The sequence below is a fragment of the Trachurus trachurus genome, assembly GCF_905171665.1.
Source record: "Trachurus trachurus genome assembly, chromosome: 3".
Classification (NCBI taxonomy): domain Eukaryota; kingdom Metazoa; phylum Chordata; class Actinopteri; order Carangiformes; family Carangidae; genus Trachurus; species Trachurus trachurus.
The window spans coordinates 16905604-16921733 of NC_139893.1; the positions used below are offsets into that span (position 1 = coordinate 16905604).

Here is a 16130-nt window from a genome sequence, read left to right on the forward strand (position 1 = left end):
TTCAAGTGATAGAGCATTGTGATGTATGGCTAAGTTTTGGATGCTGGTCATTGTCGGATGGATGCAGCAGAGACTACCTCATTGGCACATCCCATCTACTTTCTGTTTTTTCCCACCTCCCACTGAGTTCTGGTTTGCCTGCCTCCCACACAGTCCACCATCCAATGTACTGTACATTGCATCACAAATATAAGCCTGTACAGTGATTCTCCTCCGGTAACATGAACAACTAGTTCGGCACAAGTGGCTTTTGCTAATTGATTTATTTAAAATACATGGTATGACTCTAGGATGCCTATATTCTCTTTTTTTCCCTCCCCCCTCCGTCTATAATTATACACGAGGTGTGTTTCAGGACGAGCAGCCCGTCGGAGCGAGTGTTGCCCTGCAGCTGTCTCAATGTGTGCGTGTGTCGATGCTGTGATGTAAGGCCGTGGAACCCCAGTAAGGTTTAGAAATGCAAAATTTTGGATCAAATTCTGGAGCAGCAGGAGTCAGTATGGTTGTCATAGTGACTGAGGGGGGCTTGGAAACTCATGCTGTCTACTACCTAATAGACATTTTGAATAGTTGTTCATTTGATATGTTCCCCCAGTACAATGCAGTGCAAAACTCAGGCCTTATAGATATTTTCATATTCACAGATGTAATATAATGTTTTGGATATAGGTTTATAGTTTTTGCATGTTTATGCAAACACATTTTGAAGATGACATCACAGTATTGAGTCAATTGTGCTTAATGTTGTTGTTTGATAACATGGTTAACTTGAATATACTACTATATTATTCTACATATTGTACTAACATAGCCTATTTTTGTTTAATCTTTGTCATATTAGCAACTGATGACACTTGATTATTTAGCCGTTTTCCTATAGAACCACAGTAAAAGCCACTAATATAATGAAATGGTAAGATCTGCCAAGAATGGAAGATCCTTTTAGCAGCATAAACATCTGTAAGACCGATCACTAGTTGTTGGGCCAAATCCAGGTTCACTTTCAAATCTCTTGCTTATAATTTCAGGAGTTTTGGCGAAAGGAAACCGTCATCTCAACCCTCAGCTGAAAGCGGATCCGCTCTGAAATACGTTTCAGGTTGCAACTGAGCTCTTCAGCTATTACTGGTCTGCATCTCTGGCAGAAATCCCTGCTGCCATGGTTGCCACCTCGAGGCTCATGCCTCTTAGTCACCAGGGCAGAAATGTAACCTAATCAGGTGTCTGCTGCTCCCAGAACATAAGCACACCGCACTGTGAGCGCAGTGTGGACTGGTTGTTTGGTACAAAAAAACCACGTGTGGCCAAGTCCCCTTGTGAACCATGTAACTACATGACACCCTGTAATTTCTGCATTTCTCTTGAAATGCGTATTAAACCTAGAAGACTTTGGACAGTAAATGAATTTTCCATCCAACCTCCTCCTCTTCCTGCTTTGTGGATATTCAATCTCGCCAAAGGAAATGTAGTACTGTACTAGTTGACTAAAGGTTACAGAAGCCTGTCTCCTACATAGAGACTGCTCAGTTTCCTCAGTCATAGTCATAGTCCATAGATGCAGAGTGAAGCATGTAACACTTTCTCCACAACAACATGTACCGGTACTCCTCAGTAGAGTGCTCTTAGACTCACTCAATACACTACTAAATGCTGAGTATTATCATGCGTGTGTGAAGTGTTTCCATACATAAACAGTTGCTCTACTGCACTACAGGTACCGGTAAATTAGAAAACATACAGTATATCTGGTGTTGCAGTCTATTCTGTGGATATTGATCACAATGTAATGTGAGAGTGATGAAATAAGTTTTGGCCCTAGGCAGGTATGACAGAATTTAAAAAAGGAATAAGTGCATAGACATCTGATGGTTTTGCCAATGACAATTGGCCCTGTCCTTGTTATTTTTAAGATCAAAACATCTAGGTTTCCTCTGTTGCTTTGAAGATCCTTAAGCATTTGGCACTCAAAACCACATGTAATTCTCAAGTCATGAGCAAATGGTGCTCTCATTACCCGACGTGTCTGTTGTTTGTTGACAAATTTCAACATTTGTGTCACTCATCAAATTATTTTCGTCCCTGTGACGTTGTGGTTTGTGAAAATAATCCTGTGCCGGAATTCCCCAGGAAGTGAGCGCAGAGCAGCTCGGAACTTTGTCGAGCGGAGAGGATGAGTGAACATTCTGGGAGTGCTGGAAATGTATCCCACCCCTTCGCTCCTCCTCAGCCCTCCTGCAGCCCAGGGCAGCTATTCTTGGTTTTCCCATAAGGATAAGTTCTTGCTACAAATGTTTGGTGGCTAACTTGGGGAGTAACCCCACTGTAAAAGGCCAGGAGCCGAATCGGTTCCAGTGAGATGTACGAGGCAAACTCACAAATTGTTGTATCCCAAGGTAGCAATTGCAGAATATCCTGTAATCTTGAGGGATTACTTTGCAGTCAGATCTGGTTATGTCCCTCCATTGCTGGTGCATGCTGAAATGTGATTATGGCATTTGGTTACTTAATTATTATTTTTAGATTGATGTTGGGGTTTTTTTGTATTCTACAAAATACCAAAATCTACAGGAAGTGAAACAACAAAGTGTCAGAGCCTCTAATGGTAGTGTAGCTTCTTCTTGGTGGTGATGGTCCTTTTCAGTCTTTGAACTCGGCATGAACAGAGGATCCGTATTTCGGTGAACTTTGACTCACGAATGTGTGCCGTTGACCAACACCAAGCCATTTTGACAGTGCTGACCTTTGGGGGGACGAAGAGTCTGTAGTAAAAACTGTTCTATAAAGGAGCAACAGCTTGCAGACAGTCAGGAGACAACAAGCGGTGGTACAAATGCGTGCTGTGTTTGCGTATGAACTCAATGAACTTATTCTGTTAGCGACTAAGATAAGATGACTAGAGAGCTTCATTTTTCCCATGACAGTTTGAGTAGTATTCCTTATGACTAGTAAACTCAGCCTCATGTGCGAAATTAGTGCCGTGCCCATCTAAGTCTGTGTAAATTATTTCACTAGAACTTCGTGGAGCGCATCCTCACATCTGTCAGTCATCACACAGCCTGTAAAAGAGAGTTCTTATTATCCTCAGAAACTGAATTCATTTTGCATATCATTGTTTTGCCTGATGGGACAAAGACTGATTAGCTGAGAAATGTAAGTATGAAGTGTATTGTTCTCTGACAAAGCAGCAGAACGTCAGCATTTGGTTTAAAGCCTGTACAGATGTGACTTGACAGATCTGACAGATGCTTGCTAGTTCTTTTTTTTTGTTTTTAAATCGTTTTACATGTATTTCCATTTTGTGTCATGTTTTCTCTTGGTAGTGATTGGTATTGCGTTCTCTCTTTTGTCGTACGATGTATCAAGGTGCAAAGTGCATGCTAACAAATATGGCAATGGCACCATTGCACATTGTGACATTTGACCACAAGCAGGTGAGAATGTTTTAGCACACAGTTTGAAAGGGCAGGATGAGGCATGTCTCTTTTGCTATACCATTTAGGAACTGTATCCATGAAATAATAGTTTTTCTTCTAATATGTCAATGAAATGGGTTTTGTCAGTCTAATTTTCTAAGTGTGACACTTGCTTTTTTTTGGTTTGGTTTTGTGCATGCGTCTCTCTGCCCCCTCAAACATATCTGACCTGACACTGCAAAATTCTGTAGATGGATGGCACCAGAAATAGCACTTTAAGTGGCTGTTAATGTATGACTGTTACACAATCATACTGTCAGTGCTCCTTGCCCTTGGCTGAAACCTTTCTGTCTGGAACAAACTTGCCCCCCCTCCCCACCTCTCTGCGAGCCTCTGATATTGCTTGTGGAGGAATTGCTGTTTGAATAGAGCTATATAAGGGAAACCATTCTTTGTTTATTAGTTAAGGGAGAGTACACGGGGAAGTGCTGCCAGGCCTCTCAGTGTAAAAAAACAGGGACAGAAAGAAGAAGACCACTCTCACTCAGAGTGTACTCTGCTATGGAGAGCTATAAACATTGCTCTTTTTTTTTTTTTTAAGCTGGCGTTATGAGCGCAGCAGCTGGCTTACATTACATGTGGAAAGCTCAGTGTTAATCAAGAGGCTGAAAATAGCCTTTTATTTGTGCGCTTTGCTATGGGCAGTGTTCGCTAATGCAGCTAGCCACAGGGATACAGTGGTTACATTTGCCGTCTCTCACTAACTTTGTGTGCTGGACATTGTCAGTGGAGTTAGGAGCTGTGGAGACTGTTGGAGAGCAGCCCTCCACCTGCTGCAGGCTGCAGGCTGCCCTCGTCTCCTCAGAGGAGGAGTGTCCTGGTTTGTTTGATCTCCACCTCACTTAAACATCCAGACAGGGGTGGACATCGCCAACAAGTGTGCTGTCGAAGGTTGGCTTTTGCAGATACCAGCAGACAAACAAATCTTTTCATTGTTACTCTGCATTTGTAAACAGTATACATTTCAAAGTCTGTTTGAGCTCCAGTGGGATGGCGTGGAGGTTCAGTGGTTAGCAATGGCGCCTCTCAGCAAGAAGGTTCTGGGTGGTGTGTGTTCTCCCTGTGCCTGCGTGGATTCTTTCCTTGTTCTTTGGCTTCCTCCTTCTTTATATAGTATCAGCCCTGTGACAGATTGGCAACCGGTCTAGGGTGAACCCCGCCCTTGCCCTATGTGAGCTGGGATTGACTCCAGACCCCCCCATAACCCCTCACATCAGCAGTATAGCCGATGAATGAGGATGGTTCGATTTTTTTTTTTTCTTTTTTATTAAACTAGTTCTTTTTTCCATGAAGCCAAATCTGCACTTTTAAATGCAGCCATCTGTGAGTGTGGAAATCACATTATATTAACCCATTAAAAAGCTTAGGTTTATTAGGAGTGTATTTGTCATCCGGGCGGAGGAAGCCAGTGGAGGTGGTGCTAAGTCATAAATTGGAATGCTCAGATTTGGTCGTCAGCTCTGTATAATCACCGTTGCTGCAGAGTTTGCGAGTGAATTAGGTTGGTAGCTGAGTGCACTCTACATGAACCGCACGCCATTGAACAAGGCCTCACTTCCAGTATGCTCATCATGTATTGCTTTGTGTAGGATTAATGAAAAGCACTGGATTTGATGCTTCGTAAGCACCGTATGCTTATTTTTCCAAGGCCACCGTTTGAAAACAGTTGCATAATTTCCTCCGATTGTCGTTTGAATTTAATTCCGATGATCCAATGTCAGTATTTTCTGCTATGACAATTTAAAATAAGATTGCATAGTAATCGTCTGAGCTTAAAGTTGCTGCACACTCCGTTTCATATTGACATGTCTATGGGGAGCTTGTTCTTCAGCTGGCAAAGACACAAATGCTGCATTGTCAGATTCCTCTCTTTAGATGGACTCGGGCGTTTTGTCTTGGTGGACTCAGGGTAGAATGCCAGCCTTGTCCTCAGTTGGGTTACTTATCTCCCCGGTGCAGAGTACAACCCCCAGGGAAATGGGGGGGCATACCCACTCACCCACCCCTTCACCTGCTTGACAACATGATAGACTGATGTCTCTCCTTTGAGGACTGAGTCCCCCTTTTGTCGGTTATACTGTTAGCCAGACGCCCTCTCAATTAGCTACAAGATTATCTGTGTTTGTGTGGCTGCTGGGCAAACACTAGGTGGGAAATTTATTGCTGGCAGCTCTTGAGGGAATGCATGTGCAGAAACTTGGTGCTTTTCTAGAATTGGCAACATGTGCTGCTTGGATGGGGGAGATTTAAAATGCCAGCTACAAGTGGCAGATGGGAAATGGGATTTCTTGCTTTTGATCTATTTTCCCTGATGTCGAGTGCGGCTTGTTCCCTGATCGGAGTTTTGTTAACTGTGCTGCCAATCTTTTTACTTTCATGCATCTGTGGGAGCAGGTGATTGCTCCTGCATCCCTGTGCTCTTTGGACTGCTCTGTACATTCCACAACTTTCCTTGACCCAGCAACGCTTTAAGGCAGGCTGTGTTTATAAAGCACACACCTGTTTTTCTGTTGTGTGTTTTTTTGGGGGTGTGTGTATGCAGAAGTGGTACTTGGCAGGCTGTGCTTATGGTAAAGTGTTAATGCAAAAGTGGGTAAAGGGATGTTAAATATAGTATAGTTGTGACATGTTATGGCATTTTTCTGTAGGTTATTAATCTACATAGATTAATCATGGAGATCAGCACTAAAAATGTCTTTATTTGGCTTTTTTTTTAAATTATTCTAGCTTGCGTTGACTTCATATTAATGCAGGTCTCCTCCCTCCCTTCTGCTGAAAGATAAGCTGTTCTGTCAACCCCCTCACTCCCCATCTGCAGTTCAATCACCACTAGAATTCCCTTTTTCTTTGTCTCACTCTTTGTTTCTTTTCTTTTTGTTTCTTTTTCTGCCACCAAAATCTACAACTCTTATTTCCTCTCACCCCCTATCTCTACGTCACCATCCCGCCCGTTCTCTCCTCGAGCCCCTCCCAGGATAGCAAGCATGTCACAACTCGGCTGCGACCGTGTCACAGGGATGAGATGATGAGATTTCCCTGGTCATGCCATAAATCAGCGGCACACATCTAATGTATCAAGGGTGATGTTCAGGGAGAATACACACATTGTCTGAATTTATTTCATATGATTTGCCTGGGTATTTAAGAAATTGACTCAACATGCGTGATTTGTCATGACTGGAAATGGTGTCGCCCAACCTTTATTTAGCTGGAGTATCACTATCACTTCCTTGCATGTAATCGGCCTGAGATAGATCACATGCAGTTGAAGTTTAGTACAATGTCTTGGAAGGGAAAATCAATCTCGAGAGGGTTTTAGATTTGTGTTCACACTGTAAAAGCCGCAAATGTTGGAACCTAAACTTTGTTCCAATTCAGTAACATTAGATTATTATTCTGATCTGACAGTGACTGTGCATTTTGCAGTGTTGACTTGTGTAGCTTGGTTTCTAAACAAGTTTTAAGACTTTAAAATGGCTGACCAAGAACTGATTTCCACAAATAGAAAGTGTGTTAGGTTACATCATGTAAGGATAAAGTCTGTGAGAGGACCAGTTGGACTTAAACCAGAATGATTACATTTGTTTTGTAGGCTATAAGATGAAAGGGACCAAGTCAAGCTGTCCCAAAATGAGGATTATACTGTATATTTTCTCACAGAACATAAGACAGCCACTTTGGAAATTGTAGATGCACTGTCATGTTGCATTTTAATTTAGCTGCAATAACAGCAAAAGTTATCTCCAAGCTCTCTGCCTTCACAGGACAGGATCCTAAAAGCAAGAAGTGTGTGTCTATGCTGCTCACAATCTTGTGTGTGTATGTGTGCGCCTGCCATTGCCATCTGACTCTGCAAACAATGCAGAGTATTTAATGTGTATGAGGTGAATTGGGAGCGGCTCCTGCCTGCTCCTAACAATAGAACTGACAAGCAAGGGGGCCAAGCTTTCACTTTGCAGACAGCATGGAAAAAAACCTGGCTTGGAGTAGCTGGATTGTTCAGCCACAATAGGTGGTCACAGCCCTGTAAGGCAGTTTACCTCCCGTGTCATGTTTTTCTTCTCCTCCAGTGTCCCTGAGCCTCTGCCCCAGCCGCCAGCCGGCTTTTTTAATTGTTTCTCTCTGCCTGCCCGGTTGGCTTACCTGCCTTGAATTGTTATCGCGTCAACTCCGCCCTGGAATTGCAGTGGACTTTTTTTCTTTTTTTTTTCCAAAAGAGCTTCAGGAGAGTGTCACATGTTGAGGGGCACTCATCCGTTTGGAAAACCTCAACTGCAAAAGCAGCTAATGGGAAAGATAAGCAAGGGCAGAGCAGTGCTTATCCTAATTAAAATGTATGTCACTCCATATAGCTGCCTACTAAATTGGGTTTTGAAGGCCAAAGCGGCTGAGGCTACAGTACAGTTAAACAGACAGACGGTTAAAAGTCTGCTTGCAGCTGTCTGCCAAATGAGTGGATTAAAGGACTCCCATATCTCCACGGCTGAGATGCAAAAGAAGATTAGGTCGGTAGCTCATGAAGAGGGCCGGCCCGTCCTAATCTGTAGGACTCGCCATTCTGTGACACTGCCTTTTTAAACTGGGTCTTTGATGATTTATTGTGTCTTGTAAGTGATGTACCCACTTCTGAAGCTGCCTGTGCGTTTTTTTATGGCTCATTTGTCCGGATGAGTTTAAGAGTGAGCACATTGGCAGCCCATATGTGCTGGCCAGCATGAGAAAGCAACAATGTGTAAAGCAGGATCTTTCCAAAAATGTTTCTCTGAGTTTGTCTTTTTGATCAAACGGATTACTGGTTGTACTTTTCTAAAATAACTTCCACAGCTTTGCTATTTACTTTTGTGCCGTTTCTGTTCACACAGCAATAATATTTCTGGTTTGGATTTTGTATCCACAGCTTAGTGGCTGTGCTATTTCCACAGTGAGCCATGAAAACGGTCTGTTGGTACCAGATATGGAGCCAGTCTCCGATATACATTAACTGTATTATAACTGTTCACATATATTGGAGAAGTGTAGACAATTTCAAGTTATAATATTGTTTGATATTTACATGCGCATTGAGATCTCAGCCTCCAGTGGTGTAGTGGGTTCATGCGAAGACATCAGACAGTGTAACCAGAGCACAGCATCTATCATGCTCTACTATGGAGTGTGAAAGTGGGATTTGATTCAAGCTGCTCTGCAATGCCACAACTGCTTGGCAGCTGGTATCTCCATGACCAGCAGGAGCTGATTGAAACGTTGGACAAGGTCCTCAACTGTATGCAGCTGGGTGTGACAGCTAGTGTTAGTTTATTATATATTTACTGAGAATTTGCTATTTGAACATATCATGATGTGTGTTTTCCCAGTCACCAACCATTACAGTAATCTTTTATTCCATCAATTATTCTATTCGTATTTATTTGGATTTTAATTGTAAGACAGTAGTCTTGGGGAGTGGGAAACAACGAGAAGCTCTTTGACTTTAACTGCATGTGGGGATCAGTGTCATTTGTCTGTGTGGCTCCTTTTCCATGATTATGTTCACAGTTTAGCCTCTCCTCCCACATCTCTGTTTCCTGTCGAGGCGGCTCTCCTCAGCTCTTATGATGGTGGCTGAGGACACAACCGGCCTTTCAGGTCAAACATTTAAAGGGAATTCTGTAGGGCAGCATTACACATAGGGACGGCTTCTGGTTAATGAGTTACTAACGGGAACTGGGTGACAAATGCACAACAAGTAAATCATTTCAGCTGGAGAGTCTGCCTGTGAAATTGCCAAATGCCTCAAAATCTTGTTAATGTATCCTGGAAAAGGTGCGCATGCTAACATTATAAACTCTTTTAAAGGTGATGGACTGTTTTTATGTTCAGTAAATCTCAGCTGTTTCCAAAATTGCTATGTTTCATATAGGCTTACTGTTAGAATTTAATTACCAGCAAATGTCGAGAAGGACTGAGTGTTTGTCCTTCTCAGTTTTTGCTGTGGCTGCTCAGTGAATGGTAAGTGTGCCTGACTAGCTCATCTTATTTACTGCTACAGAAGAGGGGCACATTGTAAACACAATTTCCTGGGACTATTAGTGCAGAGTGTAGGCTTCAGTGAGCGGCCTCTTAAAATGTCATGAAAATTTGTTTCAAAGGGACAACGAGGAGTTTGTATTTGGTTATAAAAAAGTCTCATATTAATGTGGATGAATCTATGTTACCCACACTTATTAATGGCTCCATTTTCAATATCATTTTGTCTGTATCGTTATTTTGTTATTTATTATTATTATTAGTGGTGGAAATGCTGGGCAAGCTGCCCAGCATTTCGTACTTTCGGTTTCACGGACGCTGCCCGGTGGATCATGGTAATCACGCCGCCAAATCGCCGTTTATGGTCGGAACTACGACGGTATCTGATCATCTCCGACGACTTCTCTCTGACTCTCATTCGTGATCAATGCAAATATTCTTGGCAAAAGTTTTGGCTTTCGTCCGTCTTGCGCTGGTCAAAGAATTTCACAGTGCGCGCGGAGGCTCATGGGAAATGTTGTGTGAAAACACTTCACTTTCCAAAACTCCTCGTTGTCCCTTTAAGGCTCTAAAGAACAACTGAGGATTTCTAACTTAGTTTGCAGGGTTTTTCAGCCCCAGCTTCTCCTGCCTCTTGGTAACTTCAGCTTTCAGGCCCAGAAAATATTTGCTAATGCAGAATGCCTGCGCCAATGTTCTGCTCCAAAAGCAGCTGACTACAGACTCTTCCCGCTAACCTGGGAGAAATTGTGTTTTTCACCTTTATGTGCCTGTCAGGGAGACCATGAACCTCTTGTCTTTTCATCTTGTCTCCCAGTGTTCAGCCAAAGAGCAATAAGACACACACAGCACAGTCACAAGCAGCGTGCACGCTCACACGGGGCCCCCGTTCACGAGCTAGTAAAGACAACTGTAAACCACATGTAAATCACAAATGTAAACACATTGTTGCTTGTCTGACCCATTCCATTCATGGTCTGTGAAATTGAATTAGTATCCCTTCACTTCTGTGAAAGGGTAGGGCTAATCATTGAGAATCTCTGCCCTCCCAGGAGAGGGTCGAATAGTTGCCTTGTATAGAAGAGAGACGAGAGGGGCTCTGTCTGCTGTCTGTGTGTGTCTGTCTGTGTGTGTGTGTGGTGCGACTGTGCACCCATGCCTATTTTTGTGTGTAAATGTGGCTGTGTGGTGTTTGATTTCCAGAGATTGTCCATACCTTGACCAGATTAAATGGTATGTCTGGAAACGGGGCTATTGACCCCTCAACCCCAACTCTGCAGGAGTGGGTGTGTGGGTGGGTGTGAGCTTGAATGTGATGCAGAGCAACAGCTGTTCTCCAGATGTCCTCAAACCTCCTACCCCCCCCAAAAAAAATAATGAAGGAGATTCTCAACCCCACATTCAGATGTATTTGTAACATTTGGTTGGTTATTTATGAATGAAAAATTAGCTTTGGCGTCCTGATATTCGTTCACTGTCTTTTCTACCTTTTCTGCACATTGTTTTCTCTCTGGTTCTGGTTCATTACTCTGTTTGTAGCAGGAGTGTACTTGAACTCACCATTTCCTTAGACACAAATTTTTAGATGTTTTATGCATAAAACTATTACAGTCTTGGATATAATCTAAATGACACTGCCTATATAGCTGGAGTATTTGTGTTCATTCTATTGAAGACACATAATAAAGAAAGCAGGGTTGCAGTCATCAAGTATCGCAGACGGTAAAAGAACAATTTATTTTGGAGAAAATTGCTCCAAATAAAACTCCCACTCTGCCCATTGTTTTCATCAGTTAGTTTTGAAGTTCACTAATTACAAACACACAACTGTTTGTCTGAGTTCATCACCTGTATGTTGTTTCTCCATGTGCAGTGACACAGCTAAAAAAAAGAAAAGAAAATGATCATAACCATTAACTATTGTACTCTAATAGCACTTGGAATAGTCAGTTTCTTGTAAATAATTGCATTAGCCTTTGCCTTTGATGGCCTTTGATGCAATCTGTACTGCTGTGGAAAATGTATTGCTACCTCATCCGATCACAGCAAGAGTGTGTGGTTTGTGTTTATAAAGATGGGTTATTATTGTGTGCACTGCTGGGTTCGCGTGAAAATTGGTGTCATTAACTTTAAATCGTTGAATCTTTTCCTCTGTCTGTGACTTGACTGAAATAAGTGTTTACTTACTTAAATAATATATCTATACAGCTTTATATTTTTGTGACTGTTCCAGGTCTAATGCAAATTTTACTTAGTTCTTCTGCATTGAAACCTTTTCTATCCCTATAAGTCTTTTAATCAACTCTATATGGAGAGTGCAGCTCTAGACAGGTGGCTTCATGAGAGGGCAGCGAGTAATGAGTCCCCTACCACACAAAGAACCCCCCCCCACACACACCTGCATTAATTAAACCCAGATCCCATGGACCCATTTAGCTAATTGCATATCTGGACCTGCTACTTATCCATGAGAGTGACGGAAGATAACAGACAGTCAGTGGGATTTGGTCAGTGTTTGCTGCCATGGCTGAGCTGCGATGTTTGCCATGATTTAGGTCCTTTAATCCCCCACTACGGATAACTAGAAAACAGCACCAACAGCAGCAGCATCATCATCATCATCATCATCATCATCATCCTGAGTTTGTTTTCCTCTTGGTGTTAAGGCCTCAAAATGCTGTAAGAGCTAAATCTTTTTCAGTCCTCTCTCTAGTTTAGAGATGTCACTGGGATTCTTTTTAGGTTTACAGTGTTTGGTTTCATCGATGCAGCTGTTGTCAAGCCGATCGAGGAGAGGTCTGCTGATGTGTTTGGCGGGGAGTGGGGGGGTAATGAAATGATTGGATTGTTCTTGATGCCACAGTTTAAAGCCCCTGAGGATGTGGTTGCACTGCAGAGACATTTATGTCCCAGCAAAAAGACTGCACCGTGCCAGTTGGCAATCTAATGTGTACTAAAATTAAGGGATGATTCAACTAGATCCAAAATTTGGATGGATTTCAGATCATAATATGAAGCCTCATTGCACACGAGGAGGGGATGCATTTTAAGGTTCCCTGGCCAGGTGATGCAGGATTTCCTCTGATAATACCATTTTATTACTCTTTCAATTTGCTATTGGCTTTAATATTGTCAAAATCATAGACAGTGAAGTCTAACTTTGTAAGAATTACACTTTGACTTTTGAACAGTTAGTTTAGCTTAACATAAAGACTGGCAGCAAGGGGGGATGCCTAGCCTGGCTCTGTCTCTTGCCTGTATCTATGTTTTTAATAATCAGATATGAGTTTTATTGATTCTTTCGCCAAACTGTCAGCAAGAAAGAGAGAAAGTGCTTCAAACCATCACTTTAAAAAGAGCAAGTTTGTATACTGTACAAATGCTTGTGCCATGCTGTAAAGAGTTTGGGGGGTGAAATGTGGATGGGAATGAGTAATGATCGGCTCGCTATGCACAGCTGCCATTGATCTTTGCAGTGGCCAACAGCAAGAACAACGTAGCACCCAGCTCGTATTAGTTTTTATTGGAGCTTCTCGGTGGAAAAAACTACGTCGGCTTAATATAATGAATTCAAGATGGATGAAATGTTTATATTTATAATTTGCTATGATACTGTATTTCGTCTGTATTTCCCTCCCTCATGCACTGACACACGCCTTAAAAAAAACATGAGTTGCCATTCGAAAGTGTGTGTAATCCAGCTGTGTTGATGGTGTGAGATGTTGCGATGTCGTGGTGGGGACATTAATTAAAGCTTCATTTTTGGGGCTGGGGTTCAGAGTTTCCCAGGCACCACATTGTCTGACCTGTCCCCACTGTGTCCTCCTTGTGCATTGTGTGATTAATGAAACTGCAGGACGGAGGGAACAATGAAGTCTCCAGTGGCATATTGTGCTTCCAAAGATTGCCAGTGGCGATGTGCCCCTGCGCCCCACCTCTGAAAACCCCAGAGAAGCAGAGGAGTTTCCCCATTCATTACATTTTTCACCAGCCTTATTTCTTGTCCCTTTTCTTTTTTTGCTGTTGTTGAATTAACAAGAGTTATCTAACAAAATGCAGAGTTTTGTGTTTTTTGAGCACAAAGCCACTTTTAGTGTAGGCCTATAAGTCAGTTCTGCACACCTCTGGTGTTTCTCAATGCAAACATGTGGAACTTTGCTCAAAGCTATCCCCCTCAGGCTCAGATCGAAGAATTACAGGAATGCAAATGAAGTTGTGTCAGATAAGGTTTCTCTCTGTTTTTCTGTAATTCAGGTGCTCAGGTTTGTTTTCCTTTAGGGAAAGGGCTTCACATTTCACCATTGTCACATTATTTTCAGCTCTATCCAAGAATTCCTCTGTTTGATCCTTGAGAATGTCTCCCTGTCATGTTTTGATCTGCCTCTAATATAATATGAGCTCCTTGTTATTTGGCAGCTGAATAACGACAGTACTGTTGAATACAATTCAAATAATATTTAATAATCATACTGTATGTGTATATACACACCATTGATTACTTGAAGAAATTCTTTCAAAATAAAGTGCAACTTCATACAGAATGTGTTTACGGGTCTACTAATGCTGGAGGGTATTTCAATTATTCTCATAAAAATCTCATGATTAACCACAAATCTCTGTAATTTTAACCGTTGATTAAAATGATCATAAATAACATTTTAATTTAAAATGATCATAAATAAAGATAGTACAAATGTTAGTTTGGTTGGTTTGTTAGTTTCAACCAGCTTTATACTGGAATAATAAAGTGCAATGATGGATTTAGATAAAATACAACAGCAACGGTATCCATCATGATTGTTAATTAGAATATAAAAGGTTTTTTGTCCCTACAGTAATATGCACCAATTATTACCCAGTCTGCTAACTAACAGATATTGGTCATGGTTATGGGTTATAAAGTGGTCTTGTGCATTTTGCAGCTTTGTGGACATATGGTAAATAGTCTCAAGTGATTTAATTTGAATCAGAGTTGGTTGGAGCCAAAAACTACAAGTTACGAGTTTTAAATCAGTGAGTTTATTCAATCACTGTGTGTGAATAGCAGTTTGAGGGTGAGACATGAGGTGCTCATAGCATAACAAACCTCAAACAGCAGCAGTCTGTTTCACACCTGTGAAAGCTGATAAGTCGCTAACTACAATGACATCATCCTCTTGAAAAACTGTAAACGCCTCTTCCCATGCATTAATGTTCCTGTTCACTAAATCCATTAATGCAAAAAAAGCATTGGAAACAGAATTACATCCTGTATGACTGCTATCAGTGTCACTTTTCACCCCTTTAATCTTTGTGCTTCAATGACGTATCCAAATGGAGCCTGTCATTTCTTTTTTTGACCTCCTCTATGCAATTTGAAATGTGAGTCACTGTGTGAATCATTTACCTCCCAGTGAGAAACCTAAAACCTTTTCCTGCTCCCTGCCAATGTCAGCGAGTCAATGACGCTCAAGGGACAGGTTGTTGCTGCTATAGCTGCCCGAGCTAAAGCTACGCTCTGAGGGAGTCTGATGAGTAAGCAGGTAATCAGAAGCCGGATAGAGATCGTTAGGGACGGTTGCTGGCACCGGTCACTGTTTGCTTTCATCAGAATGCAGCTGTTTGGATTCGACCCTCTTACATTACATTGTTTAGAATTCTTTACCCAGGGATGGATTAAGACGCCGCTCTCTTATTTTCCTGAGAAAATAAAACACTTAATCCTATCACACCTGTGCTGCTGCGTGTGAAAGCATACACTTCACTTGTGTGTATGGTTTTGCCCAGCTTAAACATTATCACTTAAAGCACATCCTGTTTAGTGTGTTTTTGTGTGTGTGCAAAACTCTCCCGGGGAGGAGAGAGAACCTTGCATGGCCCTGAGTGCCTGCTGTGTGTTGCTTCTTCCTCCGGTGATCCACCTTCAGAGTGTCTCACTTGTCCCCCATCAGTCTCCTGCCTGTCAGTGGAGCTGCTGTAGTCCATGTCATTACCTCTGGCCCATTGTGAAATATCCTGCTTGTCCTGTTATTGATTATTGTCGTTGAGAGAACATTTGGCAGGTTTGAGTGCAGTAAACCTGACTTCAGACTGCTATGCCGTAATTGTTGTTTTTGCCCTTTACTCATTGATGTATAGCATGTCTTGATGTATGAATTAAATTAGTTTCAAAGAGTTAATTCCAGTTAAGTTTTACACTAACAATGATGAACAGAGAAGTCTGAGACTTTATTAACTATTGAATAGCCAGCTTTAGCTTATAATAATATAAATAATGACATTGTTTACAGGTCAGTAACTTGTACAGTAGTATCGGAGCAGGAGTCCATTAACTGGAAGTGGTCAGACATTCAAAACTTTTCCTCATAACAGTAATGATGATGGCAATGATGAAATAATAGTTCAGTGACTTGTCATAGTTAGTTTGATTTCCCAGAGACTTCATAACTTCCCCCCCCAGTTCAAGACACATGCTCCATAAAGCTGAACTGACTCTCAACAGGAATCAGTCAGTGCTACAGCTGCATCTTGGTGATATTGAGTCTTGGACCTTTTGATATTACTGAACTCAGTGATTACATTTCTCTGTAACACAGTTGCATGGTGGAGAAAGGACTGTCAATCAGTCTGTTGCTGCTGGGTTTTGGATTATATACTATTCATAATGAAAAA

General features: G+C 41.8%; 1 protein-coding gene across 1 annotated transcript in view; it reads left to right on the forward strand.

Annotated features, from left to right (window-relative positions):
- Positions 1-4151: 4151 nt before the first annotated feature.
- Positions 4152-16130, forward strand: part of LOC311008115 (talin-2-like) — a 69774-nt gene continuing 57795 nt past the window's right edge. Inside the window, exon 1 of the mRNA XM_084001550.1 lies at positions 4152-4285. The gene's annotated coding sequence lies outside the window, so the exon portion shown is untranslated. The remainder of the gene's footprint in view (positions 4286-16130) is intronic.